At 41.3% G+C, this 14,931-nt stretch overlaps 1 protein-coding gene across 2 annotated transcripts in view; it reads left to right on the top strand.

Moving 5' to 3' along the window:
* The window catches only part of chchd6a (coiled-coil-helix-coiled-coil-helix domain containing 6a), a 61,218-nt gene that overhangs the window by 5,328 nt on the left and 40,959 nt on the right, over positions 1-14,931 (top strand). The window lies entirely within an intron of this gene.

The following is a 14,931-nucleotide window of genomic DNA, read 5'->3' as shown; positions in this document are numbered from 1 at the left end:
TTCATGTTGTTATCCTAACATGAGCATTCAGGCTTTTGTGGTCATGTTGCAAAAACGTCATCCATGCCTAATACCAATGAGTCATTACTGACTCTCTTAAAATGTTTTTTTACACATTGATATGATAAAAAAAACATCTTGTCCATGTTTGATAAGAAAAATCTAATTCCTGATGAAACATCCAGTCGTGACCTGTAAGCGGAGCTGTTGTAGTTCGTTTTGGACAGCTGTTATTCCTGCTCTTTTGACTGAAGACTAGTTTTACACGCCGTGATAAGGCTGTAAAAGCGGATTAATAATTGAGTGTGTCTCTCTTGAGATAAGTTTGTCGACAGTCAAGTCATGATTCAGTCCGCTCAGGTTCTCTCTGGTGTAATCACGTGTCGGAGCATTTGCACCGACACAAATTGGGTTCCGGGATTGCATTTGTAATTTCCATGGTGATACTCCCTCTGCCTCCTCCTACTTCTTATCCTCCCTCTTCTCTTTTCACCTCTTACATCCCTCTTCTCTGTTTATCTCCCCCTCTTGTTATGTTTTCTCCCTCCCTCTTTTCCCGTCTTCTCACCCTTTATCTGCCTCTGTCTTTCCCCCTTTTTTCTATCCCTGCCCATCACTCTCTCCTTCCTGCCCCGGAGACAGTATTATCAGTGCAGTGCAAGCGTTAAATTGTACCCTGAGAGTTTCCTGAAGCTGGAGATAGGAGTGCTGCGGGGCCTGGAGGCTTAATCGTGGGAAGGGGAAAGCTTGTTTTACACGCCAGCCGGCGCCTGTTTCACCTGATTCTCCCGCCCCCTCTTACACCTGCCTCCCCCTCCCCTCCCCTCTTGTCGAGACGAGCTGTAGTTCTCGTCTTATCTCCACTCCGACACACTCCCACCACTAATAAAAAGCCGCTGGAGGGATGTCGTGAGCAGAATGACCGGTCGAGCGGGACCGGACCTCCTGATGCTGAGGGCTCCTTGTAATTACTGTTGCGTGTGCTATGAATACATATATATACGTGCATACACATGAAGTGCAGCAAAGTCTGGAGCGAAATGAGATTTTTTTTCTTTCATGTTATAAAAATCAAAAGACACGATCACTCATCATCTGCAGCTCTTTGTTCTACTTAACCCCTTAAAAATCAGAGTGCTGTCAAGCTTTGAAAATCGCAGCTTTTTAAAAATGTTGATAACTTGATGGATCATTCAAACTTATTTTCAAACAACTACAAAAAAGTTTACGCCCAGTATATATATCTTTACTTTGGTGCGACCTTGTTAAGGCTTGCTTGAAGCTTTCTGTTGAGCTCTCTAAATCCTTTTTGCCTCAGCAGACTGTCTGCATTTTCCAGCTTAGTAGTCACTTCCATATCATTACTCACAGGTAAAGGTCACTGACGACCTATATGTGATTTTTGTACTAATGAGACCGAGTCCTGCTCATTAGGCTAATTGGTGACTCTAAATATGTAGGTATGAGTGTGAGAGATAATATTTGTTTGTCTCCAGCTGTGTCTCAACTCAGAGGCTGCACACTTGAATGGTCACATATTCCACACGGTTGTGGATCAGTGGTAGAGTCGGCCGTCCCTCAACCTAAAGGTTGGGAGCTCGATCCCCTACTCCTGCAGTCACAAGTGGAAGTGTCGTTAGGCTCGCTGTTTTGTCAGCGACGTGTGAATGGGATTAGTTAATACTGATGGCAGAGGCTGTTGTGAATGAGGTTACTAGGCGACAGAAGTGGAGCAACAAAAGGTCAAGGGCAGGAACAGCTGGTGATGCAAACAGGAAGTCTTCGGTAGATCCGACGATCTCATTTCAGGATAGCCTGAGCGGCCAACGCAGACTATAATGGCCGTGTCCATCATGGGTGGGGTCATTTTGAAGGATGTTCCCCCTGAATTGGATCACGGCAAGTTGTACCCTGCCTCTAGTCAATGACACCTGTGATAATCTCCGGCCCCTTTCAACTCCAAACAGGATAAATGTTATAATGGATGGATGATTCTGGAGTTTTGATTTAGGATTTTTTTTGCTGAACTGGAAAAAAAAAAGTATGAGTAAGTGAAATCTGGTTTGAGTGACACAATCTTGAGTTTGGTACAGTCCTCTACCAAAACACCTTCTTGAATTCTAAACACCTACGGCATTGTGCAACAGTGTAAATGTACTGAGACACTCAATTTCCATGAATAACAAATTAGAGAATGTGGCAGCATGTCGAGTCGAGTGGGCGTTCATGGTCAGAATCAGGCTACTTTGGGCTGATTGCCCCCGTTGATTTCATACGCCGCCAGGGAAACGTTTCCCGTGATGCAATAATGCCTGGAGAAAAAACAGGAAGAGGAAGACTGGCTGTATGAGAAGATGAAGAGTAAGAGGTGACAGCTGATTAAGCGAGAAGGATGTGAGGATAAAAACGAAGTGACTGAACACTCTGTGAAGGGGTTAGCATGAAGAATCAAGAGGAGCTGTGAAGGAACGGCAGTGAAAGAGGAGATGATACGCGTTTCCTGCAGAATTGAGCTGAGGAGGAGGGAGTGATCATAAGTGATGAAACATTTCCTGGAGGATCACAAGAAGGAGGTGGAGGAGGATGAGAAGGAGTGACTGTTGCTAATTTCACTTCTTTGACCCTTTTAGAGGATGAAAATAGGGAAAAGGGGAGGGAAATGTTTCTTGAAAGAAGACTTTGAGATGACTAACATTTTACACAATTAGGAGAAGTTATAAAAGGATGAGAAAATGGATGAGGCGGGGAAAAGGGTGACAGAGAACGTCATGTGTGGTGAATGAGGAAGACGAGAAAGGAAGGCTAGGAGAGAGGAATGATGGAAGTGTGGTCTACGTTTCTGGAGACACAAGACTCAGAAGTGATATTTGAAGGCTGAGAGTGAGAAATAGTTGGTCTATGACAGATGATCAACATTGTTTTTCAAATTTACAGCTGCTCATATCACCACCAGTCACAGCACTCTTCTTTTAATCATATGAGTCTGCCTTCTTACCGTAAACAATAGGGCGTCACAGGAATGAGTCCTAAAACCCGGAAGTAAGTTAGCATTTGAGCGCCATGGGGTCTAACGTCTAAAAGTCAATGGGGATTTTGAATGGCTTTAGGGTTAGACGCCTGAAATAAAGTCTGTGTTTAACACAACCTTAAGAGATGATGGAGTTTTGTTAGACGACATAAACTACGTTAGGTAATACCCCCACTTGTGAATTTTGAAGTTTTTCCGTGTCTTTAAAAAGGCGGTCGCTAACAAGTGGCTGACTGTGACTACAGTGGTTGTCGGGGACATTAAACGTCATCACCCTGGACACAAACGCCAGGAACTCTCTCACTAGTCAACCTAAAAGCCTCTAGCCACTGTTTTTCAGTGCTCTTGGAAAAATCTTATTTAGATTGATCAATATATAGTATTTTCCAATTGTAGTTATTTAAGGCAAATATTAGTTTAATAAACAGTTTATTAAGCTACGCTAATTAGCTTATCGTCTGAAGCATCACATCAAAATCATCCGACTATGTAGTTAGCTATAGCATAACGCTTCAAACATCAGAACAATGATGTTCATCTGTGAAGATTATCCTGCTGAACAAAACGCCTGTGCATCAGAAACGTGCGTTTGCCACAGAGCTTATTTTCTGCAATGATCCAAAATCCAATGCAAAAATCCCATAGGCGAATTCTCAATAGACCCCATGGCGATGCTACTTCCTGGTTTGTCTACAAAAATACGTCATTTGGTTTGTTCTCTATAGGGCATGGAGCGAGAAAGCCTGAGCCACCCAAGCCCTTCCAGAGAGGGGGCGTGGTCAGACACAGCTCATTTACATATTTAAAGTTACAGACGCAGAAACAGCCTGTTCTAAGCAGGGCTGAAATAGAGGGGTTTATAGACATGATCAAATACAGTATCAGAGTGGATTTATAACAAGAAACGTCACACACATGTTTTGGGGAGCTCTGAGACTTATTGAAACTGAAAAGGAGGATAATGTGTGACCTTTAAAACTGGAAGAAAGTAGTCGGCTCGGAAAGTCTAGTGTTCTTCTTATAGCCAGTGCTGATAGAAAACTCTCTTGTTTATGTTTCTCACCACACACTAGAGCTACAGTCCTTAGCATCCTTAGAGTTTCCTGGGCGCCTAAAGCATTGCCGCTGATTCTGGGAATGCGTAGACAATTAAAAAAGAAACTCTCTCCTGCTCCTGTGCTTGAAGCTTTGGCCAAAAGAAGAAGAAAAGGTAGAACAAAACAACGATTCAAATAAAGTGAATCATATTTTACCAGCCTTTGGGAGTACTTGGAGATGCAGGCCTGGATGAGAGAGTTTTCAGTACAAGTGTGCACCAATCACCACCTTGTAAAGAATCACTGAGGGGTAGACAGACACACGAGTTTGGCCTTGAGAGCAGAACAAAGGTGTGAGGAGCAGGGAGACAGGTGACTAAGTGCTTCCTGTCCTGCATGCGTGGGTGCAGCTCTGAGTCACTCATCAGAGGGAGCCACACAATGATGTGCAGCATCTGCTATTTAGTTGTGTTTTTCTTCTCTCTGCCTTTCACTCCCTCACTCATTTCATCCTGCCTTTTGTCCTCTTCTCGGTGAACTGCCTGATCCCGCTATTCCTTTGGCTCTGTCTTCATCTCTGAGCCAGAGGCCCTCACCCACTGTACCGCGCTCCGTGAATAGTCTTTGTTAATAGCAAATCTTCTGCAGATTAATTTCAGAATGAGAGTGGGGAATGGGAGAATGGAAAGAAAGGAAGTCAAACTAAAGGGCTAAAAGGGATTTTCTCTTTTTATAATGTATTAATGGCCTTTTGGTTTCTGTTGAAAGCCAAAAGGGGTTATAAGTCACATTAGCATATGGTAAATTTGTCTCTTTCTCTCTCTGTTCTTGCAGAACAATTAGTAAGCCTATTTATTAGCTGCCTTTTAACTTCCTCTGATGGAGCTTCAGCTAATACAAAATGCCATCCATGCTTTTCTGATTCTTTGAAGTGAACTATTTAGCATCTTACAATAGCAGAATGTATCAGGGCAACATTAAGACGGTTAAAATAATTAGCATTTTGTCATTATTCTTGTTGCACATATTTTGAGGACTTGAGAGCATTTAATCAGAAAGTTGGTGCACTCTTTCATCTTTGCACATGAGACCTAACTGCTTTAAAAACGTTTAGCAGCCCAAAGATCAGAAATGAAACGCACAATATTTTAAATCCGCCGCCAGGGGGCTCTCAATCAAAACAATTACAAAATATGATGTTGAGGCTGGCGGGGAATCATGGGAGTGCTACTGCTACTCCCCCCGACCCCCTGGTGAAAACGAACTCCATGTTGACCGTAGTCAAGACGATAGGCGAAACCTGTTTCCAAGTATAATTTACAAGACGTTTTTATCACAGCAGCACATACGGCAGCTTTCAGTAGCAGCTTACGCTTCCTTATGCAGCGACCTTTGATGGAACATCCTGTGTTTCCTTGGCAACGATCAACATTTAGTGTCTGTCATGACGGCTCATCATGGCAGCTGCCTCGACAAGACATGTCCCGTTACAACTATAAAATAACTGATTTCTCTGGCTTTGATAACTAAAAATAAACAGCATCAATATGATATCTAATAAAGGCAAAGTTTTTAGTTTTTAAAATGTCTGCAGGTTTTACAGATATCCTGTGGGTGTGTCTGTTGGGCGGAGCTTGGCAGAGCTGGAGTGCTGATTGGATTTTTAACTTATTAGCAAGCATTGCTTATTAAACATTCAGCAATAAAAGGACAACATTATAGGCTGGATTTGACCTCCAACAACAACTACCAGGTGCGCTGTAAATGTCTGAACTTCCCCAAAATGCACCTTTTACACCTTTTTTGACAGGACAGTGTTTAGAGTAGGAAATCAGGAAGAGAGAGAGAGTGGGGAATGACATGTAGGATCTCAGCCACAGGTTGGAGGACCACCTTCTCTACATGGGGCAGGACCCTACCGCTAGGCTATCTGCACCCCAGAATGCACAATTGTGAGGTACTCTCCAAGGTACTGAATTCTGAGCAATGTATCCTACAGGAGATTGCAATTTTACAGTATGTGCTCATTTGCCGGCTTTATATTGCTAAACAAAGGCAATTTGTTATTTCACTAATACAGGATTTCAGGACAAAGGTTCATATTTAGGAAAATTGCTAAATTAGTGTATTTGACCATGTGGATTTTCTGTCACAGCTGTTTGAAATGCTTGATCAGTCACTTCCTCTTTGGGACACTAGATGGCAACAAAAGCCTTCGTTTGACTGAAGGTGGACACAGCTCTAGCTCTCTCTCTCTCTCTCACTCTCTCTCCCCCACTCTCTCTCTCTCTCTCTCTTTCTCTCTCTCTCTCTCTCTCTCTCTCTCTCTCTCTATCCTGGTCTTTCCGACTCCTTTATTCTCTCCTTGTCTCTGTCTCTCAGCCCATTATGCACACTATTAAGTTAAATTTGAAGTGTGAAATTCTCTCATTGGAAAGCCGGTCACAAACGTTATTGCACAGGTTAATCTAATCTGTCCTCGCACTACGACCTTTCATCCCTCCTGTTACTTTTATTGCTTCAAAGTTGTCAGTATAGTGACACATTACAATATAGTGTTTTTATTGTAATATGTTTAAATGATGATGCCCTTCAAGGACAATGTCACATGTCACAACATTGACGTATTGTTTCAGTAATGTGCTGGAAGTTGTCTTCCCCCCCCCCCAAAAAAAACCTCCCAAATCTAAATGAATAGAATTTTCTTGTTGTTGTGTATTACCCAGCCCACTTCAGTCAAAATGCAATCAGACACAGTATTGAGTTTAGGTCACCTGCGTTTTGGCAGCAGTCATACCACAAGTAAAACACAAGCTGTTACACAGCCTGTGTGGACAGCCGGGTTTATTAGAAAGAGCTCTTCTGTCAGACGTGCTAAGACGTATGAATGAAAGACTGAGCTTTGTAGACATGCTGTTACCAAGTCCAGATCGTGAAGTAGTCAATCTGAGCAAGTCTTGTGTGTCTCAGAATGAACCACACTTTCTGAGTCTCAGAGTTTACCCTTACTTTGCAACCAAATATGAACAGGACATACTTAACACCTTACCTTTTAGCTTTTAGCTTAGTTTAACACCATCAAGGTTTGCACTTTTGTTTTTTAAGTCATCGATGCATCCTTGGCATTTCAGTCTTTCCAAAACTACAATAAGACACTGGACTGACCCTGATGCTTCTTATCTTAAAATAGCTTATTATCATTAATGTTTCCTGAAGCTAAAACATTTCTCAATAAAAAACACATAAATAAATATGGCTCTAGCTTTAATTAGCACCTGTTCTTCCTGTTCCTGAAAGTGTAAAGTGTATCAGCTGGCCGATTAATCAGTCGGGCTCTAATTAAAGGGCCTGTGGGTTTAACCATTTATGGATTGTTATGATTTACCCCAAGGCTAAGAAGGTACATCCATTAAAAAGTAATGTAAAATAATTCACAGTTAAAAATATTCAGATATTAATTGTGGATTTTTACAGACCCTACTGGTAAACTTTTGGATTTGGATTTTGTGGAGTTCTTGTATTTTGCTTTTTGTGCTTTTTTTGTGTGAACATATCTGCACTTTTGACTATTTAACACAAGCAGCAACAAAGGAGACCCTAAATGTCCCTGAACAATACTCTATAACAGAGACCATAGGGGCCAAAGGGAAGACTAAATTCCTTGCGTTTCATTCCCTGATGGTATTCAGACGGCTGCACTGCTCCAGATTAATATTGTGTTGGGATCTCTCTCGTCTGTCTCTCTGTTTGTTAAGCAGCCCTACAAAATGAGCCAGATGTTGTCTCTGATTGGACAAACCTGCCTCTCTTGTTTATACCTAAACCCACAAAATCAGCTGCAGATTCTCGGCTGATGGAGCGACAGTGTTGTGTCTCTCTCACACTTTCAGAAAACTCATTCAGACTTTGGTTAAGAGAAGCAGCTGTGTTCAAGCACACGCACACACACACACACACACACACACACACACACACACACACACACACACACACACACACACAAACATGGGAGAGCAGCAGACTGAGGCAGATGGGGACATGCTTCATTATAGCAGTACATATGAGCTGGTGAGTGGCTTGATGTTTTATCATGTACTCCTCTGACTGCTTATTTAGTCCGACATATGGTAACATGCTGCTATTATGCCATTTAGAAGAGTGAAAAATAGGTTAAATGAGTTGCTTTGCGAAAAGGTTTAGGGCTTGAATTTCAATGGATTTACATCCTTCAAGCAATGTAAAGATTACGACATGAATACATAACACACTTCTGCTTCAATAAAGAGACAGCAACTCACACACAGTTGATCACAGAGCATGTACTGGAGCATGAAAAAGAAAGTGTAGCAGGAATAAAGTGTGACAGCAGTAAAGGCAACAAAAGTTTCTTATTTTGTTTGTTTTGTATTTTAAGATTTATGTTTTGGCTTTGCCTCTGTTTTTTGATAGGATGGTGGATAGATTAGGAAATCTGAAAACAATGCAGCAGCCAGTTTTTCCTCCTAACTTTAGATTCTGGTCCTGAATGCTCTGGATTTGTTTGGACCAGAGAAGGTAGGAGGTTTTAAGGCACCCTCACACGGCCACTTTGGACGCCCCTCGGTTTTGCCAGATATGAGAGCAGTTATCAGGTCAAACCAACAGGTGTTACAGCGATGGAAGCGAGCGAGAGAAGTGGTTCAGATAGAAGTGATTGTAGCCGACCTAAAAAGCCTCTGCATGTTTCTAATAAGCTCCACAAGCAGAAATGTGCTCAGACTAGGATCAACATTGGAGATGCTTTTGAAAAATGGAGAGAGGTGAGAACGCAGAAAGGTTTACAGACCCATGCAGAGCTGGATAAACACTGAAGCTTCAGTGTCCACCACATGGTGACCTGCATGAGCATCGACTCTAGAGAGGGGGGGGGCGGGGGCAGATGGCTCTCTTCAATGTTTTGAATTTGGTCTGCAGTACCCATTTTAAACACTAGGTGTCAGAGTTACATACTGCTCCTTTAAAGACTTTCACAATCTTGTCGCCTTTGGGAAAACAAAAATGACTAACGCTGAACTAACGGCTTCCTTAACCACTAAGAATGAGCCATGTGTCCTATCATTTCATTATTTTGTGCAACTGGTTAGCATAGCATAGTTATTGTAAGAGTGGCAGAGGATGAATGTTGGGACGTGAGGATAGGGAGATGGCAGAAGTCTCATGGCAGGAAATGGAGGAAAAGAGCTGAAAAGAAGGAGTTGGTGTGCTACAGATAAGCGAGCAGTTGTATCAGTAATTGTAATCTGCGGTAGGTGACATGGTCCTGCATGTAGAGCTATTAGGCTTGCTCTCTGTTCAAAATCAGGCAACCCTTAACTCCCTCATCTCCCTTATTAAAAGCTGGGTGAGGTGAACAGAATAAGAAACCTGGCATAAAGGTGGGATATCCAGTACATTTTGAGATCCTTAAAATTCCAGCGCTTATAAAAGAATGGTCATCAGAGTAGTTTGTATTTATCTGCATTTGTTTAGCCACAGTGTTGGTGCAAAGTCATCCAGTCACTGGCACATTTGCACTGGTTAGTTTTTGACAGATTTCCACTTTAGAGATGAGAAGGCTGTACCTCCCAGAAGGTAGTTAAGGTGTTATAGTGTATCATTATGCTAAAGAAGGTATTTCAACAGTAAAATAACATTATTATGTCTTGGAAAGGTATTCTAGTGCGCCCTAATTGACTGAGCTGTGCATTTTATTAATGCAATATCAATATTCTCAACATTTGAAATGGAGGCTCACATATTAACCTTTTGATCTGTTCTCTTATCTTACTGTCTCATTTTCACTTAGAAGTGATTTTCTGTCTGACTTTTACAACTGTACCCAAAACTGAAACACCATCTCATGCCTTGGCCTTCAACACCAGTCAAGACAACCTTAGCTCACAACAAGACACAGACTCTAGGGACAGAGGAGGGGATTTGAAGCTGGGTTTATTAAAATAATTAGCAGTTAGCATAACTTGCAATGATCTACATACTTCATGGCTGAGAGATAACACAGTCTCAGCAGTGCATCCAGCAAAAAAACAAAGTTGGTATAGATGAGCTCGTATATCTGGGAGCGATATAAAAATTATAGTGTTGGTGTTAAATTGCTCTGTATAAGATTGCATCAGAAGAAAAGTCTAACACAGGGTATGATGTAAATAATCTTCTTAATGACAGCTGAGAAATCCATTTTCTGCTTCGCTCTCTGTGTCCTGCTTTAATCCCAATGTACAGACACCATGTATTAAACAAAATGTGTAGGCATAATGGAGCACCATGAATGCAAAGGCTTTATAGTATTATTAGAAACATATGTGCGGGTCCTACTATGACGAGTCATTATGTCAGCAGAAAAGGAGAAAAAACGACCACAATCATGGCTGAATTTCTAAAAACAATGCAATGCAGTATACTATTAGATCTCAGACGTCACCAAGATGATTTCCCTCCCACAATTTAATTGGTAATACCAGCAGTTTGAATTACATTTTAAATAATTATTAAAACTTGCAATGTTGTTAGATATACCTGGTTAAAATGTCTGAATGTTGAAGATTAAACATGCATATGAGATAATGCAAACATACTGACATACAGGCTGAATTAGAAGCAAAGATGGCCTTCTGATGAGAGCAGGCTGTTGCATAAACAAAGACATTAAAATACAACCTAGGGACTCAGAGCATCCAGTTTCGGTACTTCCCAAGAATTTCTTATTTTTTTAAAGATTTATTTTGGGGGTTTTTAATGCCTTTTTTTTTTTTTTTAGAGATAGGACAGTGGATAGTGTCAGAAATTGGGGGAAAAGAGTGGGGAATGACATGCGGGGAAGGAGCCACAGGTTGGATTCGAACCTGGGTCGCACACCGTAACACCTGGGTTACTGGAGCCCCATGACAAGCGATTGTAATCACTGAAATATGTGTTAAGAATTTAAGACAAACATTAGATGTGTTTTCTTAAATTGAAATAAACGCCCTCTTTTTAATATCGCTGATTTGTTTGACCCACTGGATACACTATGTTGAATATTAAGGATGAAAGTATTACCAAAAGAAATGGGAGACAGAGTAAAAGGAGTGAACTATAAATGGAGAAGAACCAGTGGCCCATATTTTTCTACTACCTCCCCTGCTTATAGCCGCCTGCCTGTAATTATCAGTCGGATTATTATTGAGTGCTAATTTATTGCCTCGCTGGGAGCTATGTGTTAAATAAACGCAGCCGAGTAAATAAAGAGAGGGGGAGAACGAGGGAATGGGAGAACAGACTGCTGCTGCTATCAGATGGCAACACAGCCCTCGCGCTGCCCACAGGGGGAAGAGTGAGATGCGTGAGTGTATATTTATACGTGTCTGTCTCAGGCACACTCACAAGCCCAAACACGAGCCCATGTGTTGTGTTGATGATCCATTGGACTATTAACATTGGGGCGCTGCCCTCGGATGCGCACTTCATGTGTTCCTTCTGTACTGGATCAGGGACTTGGCCCTCCATGGCTGATATCACTGCGGTGTCTGTACCCAGAAAACACACTGACTAACAGCCGAGACAGACGCCATCTGTTGTCCCTACAGCTTAGCCTCAAAACCTGTAGTACAGTATGACTGTTGAAGAGCAGAAAAGCACTGTGAAAAATGATCCTGTACTTCTACTGAGTCCAAGTAGTGGAGGTTTTATTAAGAAAGCCTGACCTACTTGTGTTTTTACAACCAAAACATGACTTTACAGCGGAAACTGTGTATCTTGAGTATCTCTACTGTGGAGACAAAAGTACCTCAAAGCATCAGCCCATATTGACTAGGGCCTAGCTGATATGTGATTTTTGGGGCCGATACCGATATTAGGAAGAGAAAAAATCTAATACTGGTTAATCGGCTGATATCTTTGTTCAATCTTAAGAGATAGATAGATATGCACATTTATTGCGATTATCCTTCAGATGCACTTATCAAACACTTGTGGAGAAGATATATAATGAAGGTAAGATGGAAAGTAACTGAGCATGTGCGATCATCACCGCTTGACACTCTGGAAAGTGATGATGCTTGTCGTAATGCAAGAAGCAAACTCTGCTGGTGAAGGAGAACTGCGAGTTTAATTCAATGAAAATCAATTTAAATTATATTTGACTGGTGAATGAATCAGGTAATATCTGCGTTAAAATGAGTAGATACCGATAGTCACTTGATTCGCTAATATCAGGCGATATTTTCAGCAGGCCAATTAATCAGTCGGGCTCTAATATCAACCATCATTTGAAAACCTAATATTTTTGAACTGTTCACAGGACACCTCTTAACAGGAACAAGGTCAACTATTACTCTGTGTGCTATAAAGTTTAATCCATGGGGAGTTTTTTATTCGTCAAACTTTCCCAGAAGCACAAAAAGACATTTTGAAGTGCATGGAGAAAACTTTGTTGTCCAATTTTAAATCAGATGGATTGGAGCATTGTTGGCGTTCTGTACCCCGTTCTTGTAAAACATTGATGTCTAGACAGGACCAATTGGACTCCAAAGTAATTTTATATGTTAGACAGCTTTGATGGCCTGTCATTGTTTGTTATCTGAGCGACTCAGACAAACAAAGTTGATTCGTCTGGCTTGGCTGCACTTATCTCTGATCAAAGGTTGTACTGCTGACCTGTCTGGTGGTCCAACGATTAAAGAGATAACAAAGGAGTTCCTCATAAGTCGATGCTCCAACTCTACATTGTTATTGTTAATGGGACTCTGGAATCAGAAGGAGCATACAACATGTCCGACCAATACGTGATGGGGGAACATTGGAAATATTGTTTAGCTTTTAAATTCTGATGAGTGTATTTTATCGTTTTAACAGAATCCTGTGGTCATTTGGGTTTTCTTCTTACCACTAATGAACCGCACAGAGGTTCACATGGAAGCGGACCGACACCAACATCAGTGTGGTTGCTCGCTTCACGCCAAGACACGACTGGCAGCGGGACTTTTAGACAGACAACAGTAGCCAATTGGCAAACATGAAGAACAAGCATTGGCTTAACAAGCATTGGAATATCATAACTCCTCTCGCAGACTCCTTCCACGTCATTTAAATTACATTTGTCAATAAAGAGTCACAAGTGTATTCAATTCAAGTGCTGCCTTATTTTGAGGCTGAAGTGTTGTCAAAAGACGTTTTTGTTTTTTTCTTGAGCAGTCAATTTGGTAGTCTTATGGTGGGCGAAACAAAAAAACATTTTGCATGATTTTGTCCTCATGATCCTCAGGGTCAGACCGCAGGAAGTGAAGTTTAAGAGGCCGTCTTCGGGATCAAACAGGCTGATTGCACGCCCTGCCCAAATCAGGAGAAAATGAGATACCCAAAAGAGAGAGGAACTGGCGTTAAAAAAAAGAAAAGAAAATGATAATAATTGAAGATGATTTATTGCATCAAGAAACTATCAAGCAACATTAAGAACCAGCATTTCACCGTTGATGCTTTACTGAGTCAGCTTTAGAAATTACTGTATCGGTGTCACCCTTGATTTAGATGTTAACATTTCATGTAGTGTTTTACATTTCAAATCGGCCATTTTGAATAATCTGTATTCCTTTTTCTCTTGAAGCTCATTGTTGCTGTGATTTTAGCTTTGAGTCACTTCTATTTTTATTTTTTTTGCACTTTTATCTCATAGTTAGCTTTAAAACCCTTTGTCTCCCCTGTTCCCTCTCCCATCCTTTTTCTGCTTATCGTTCCCTCCCTTACTCCCTCATGCTTTCTCCGTCTCACACATTCACACATTTATCCTCTGTGTGAGTAGCTTCTAAATAGATGCTTCACACCTCTAGCTTTGTACTGAATTGATTTATATGCAGGAGCTGCCTGAAGCCGGAAGAACATAAGATAATAAGTTTGTAAGCTAATCTCCTGTTTAGCTCATGGCTAGCTGCTGCCGTATTCAATTATGCACCTTGTGAATAATTTAAAGGATTTCTGTTAACATTTTTTATACGTTTGGTCTTCCTCTTGTCTCCTTTTTTTTTCTTCAACCAGATGAGTTGCTTTTATTTGAGTTTCCTAGGATATGTTTAGAGAAACTTTGAAAAAGTGCTGGAAGTTTTTGCAAGTACTGTTAAGTTTCTTAAAACTATACAAAAATAAACATTCAGTCTTTACTTAATCCACAGCAGCTGATTGGGTAGTTCAGATAATGGAGAGGAGATGTGAAGTTAGTGTTCTGATTGAGTCTGTCTGTGGACTGATGGGGAGCAGCTTATTTTTTTGCATTTACAACATTTCCTAACCCAAAATCTGCAAAGGGAAGAACGCGACAAGCCAGTGGAGTTTCAGTCGCCATGGTTACCTGCACACAAACAAGCAGAAGAAACGAAAACTGGCGATATGACAAGCATAAAACGGACTGACAACTAGCGATTGTAGGCAGAGTTTTGCAGAGCTACGCAGACACACTAACACACACGTTTGTTTGTTTTTTAAAGATGTGTTTGGGCCATAATTGCCTTTTTAGTAGATCGGACAGCTGAAGAGAAACAGGAAATGTTGGGAGGAGAGAGCGGAGGATGACATGCAACAAAAGGGCAGAGGTCAGATTTGAACCCACGGCCGCTGCGACGAAGACTACAGTAGGGCGCGGGACATAACCACTAGGCTACCAGCGCCCCATTAACCTACAAGTTTGTAGTGTTCAAGTAGTAGTAACAAGAAGTTTAAACCAGGCTAAACGAGTACAGCTCAAGCTCCTTTGCATGAAGAGGTCATGCAGGTGTGAGGTCATAACAACAATAACATTTGACTGAATGATGTTTAAAGATGAAAGCTCACATTGTAGCTGTGTTTGACAAATGAAAGAATACA

Source organism: Labrus bergylta, chromosome 12 (genome assembly GCF_963930695.1).
Source record: "Labrus bergylta chromosome 12, fLabBer1.1, whole genome shotgun sequence".
NCBI classification, from domain to species: Eukaryota; Metazoa; Chordata; class Actinopteri; order Labriformes; family Labridae; genus Labrus; species Labrus bergylta.
This window is presented reverse-complemented; position numbering and strand designations above follow the sequence as displayed.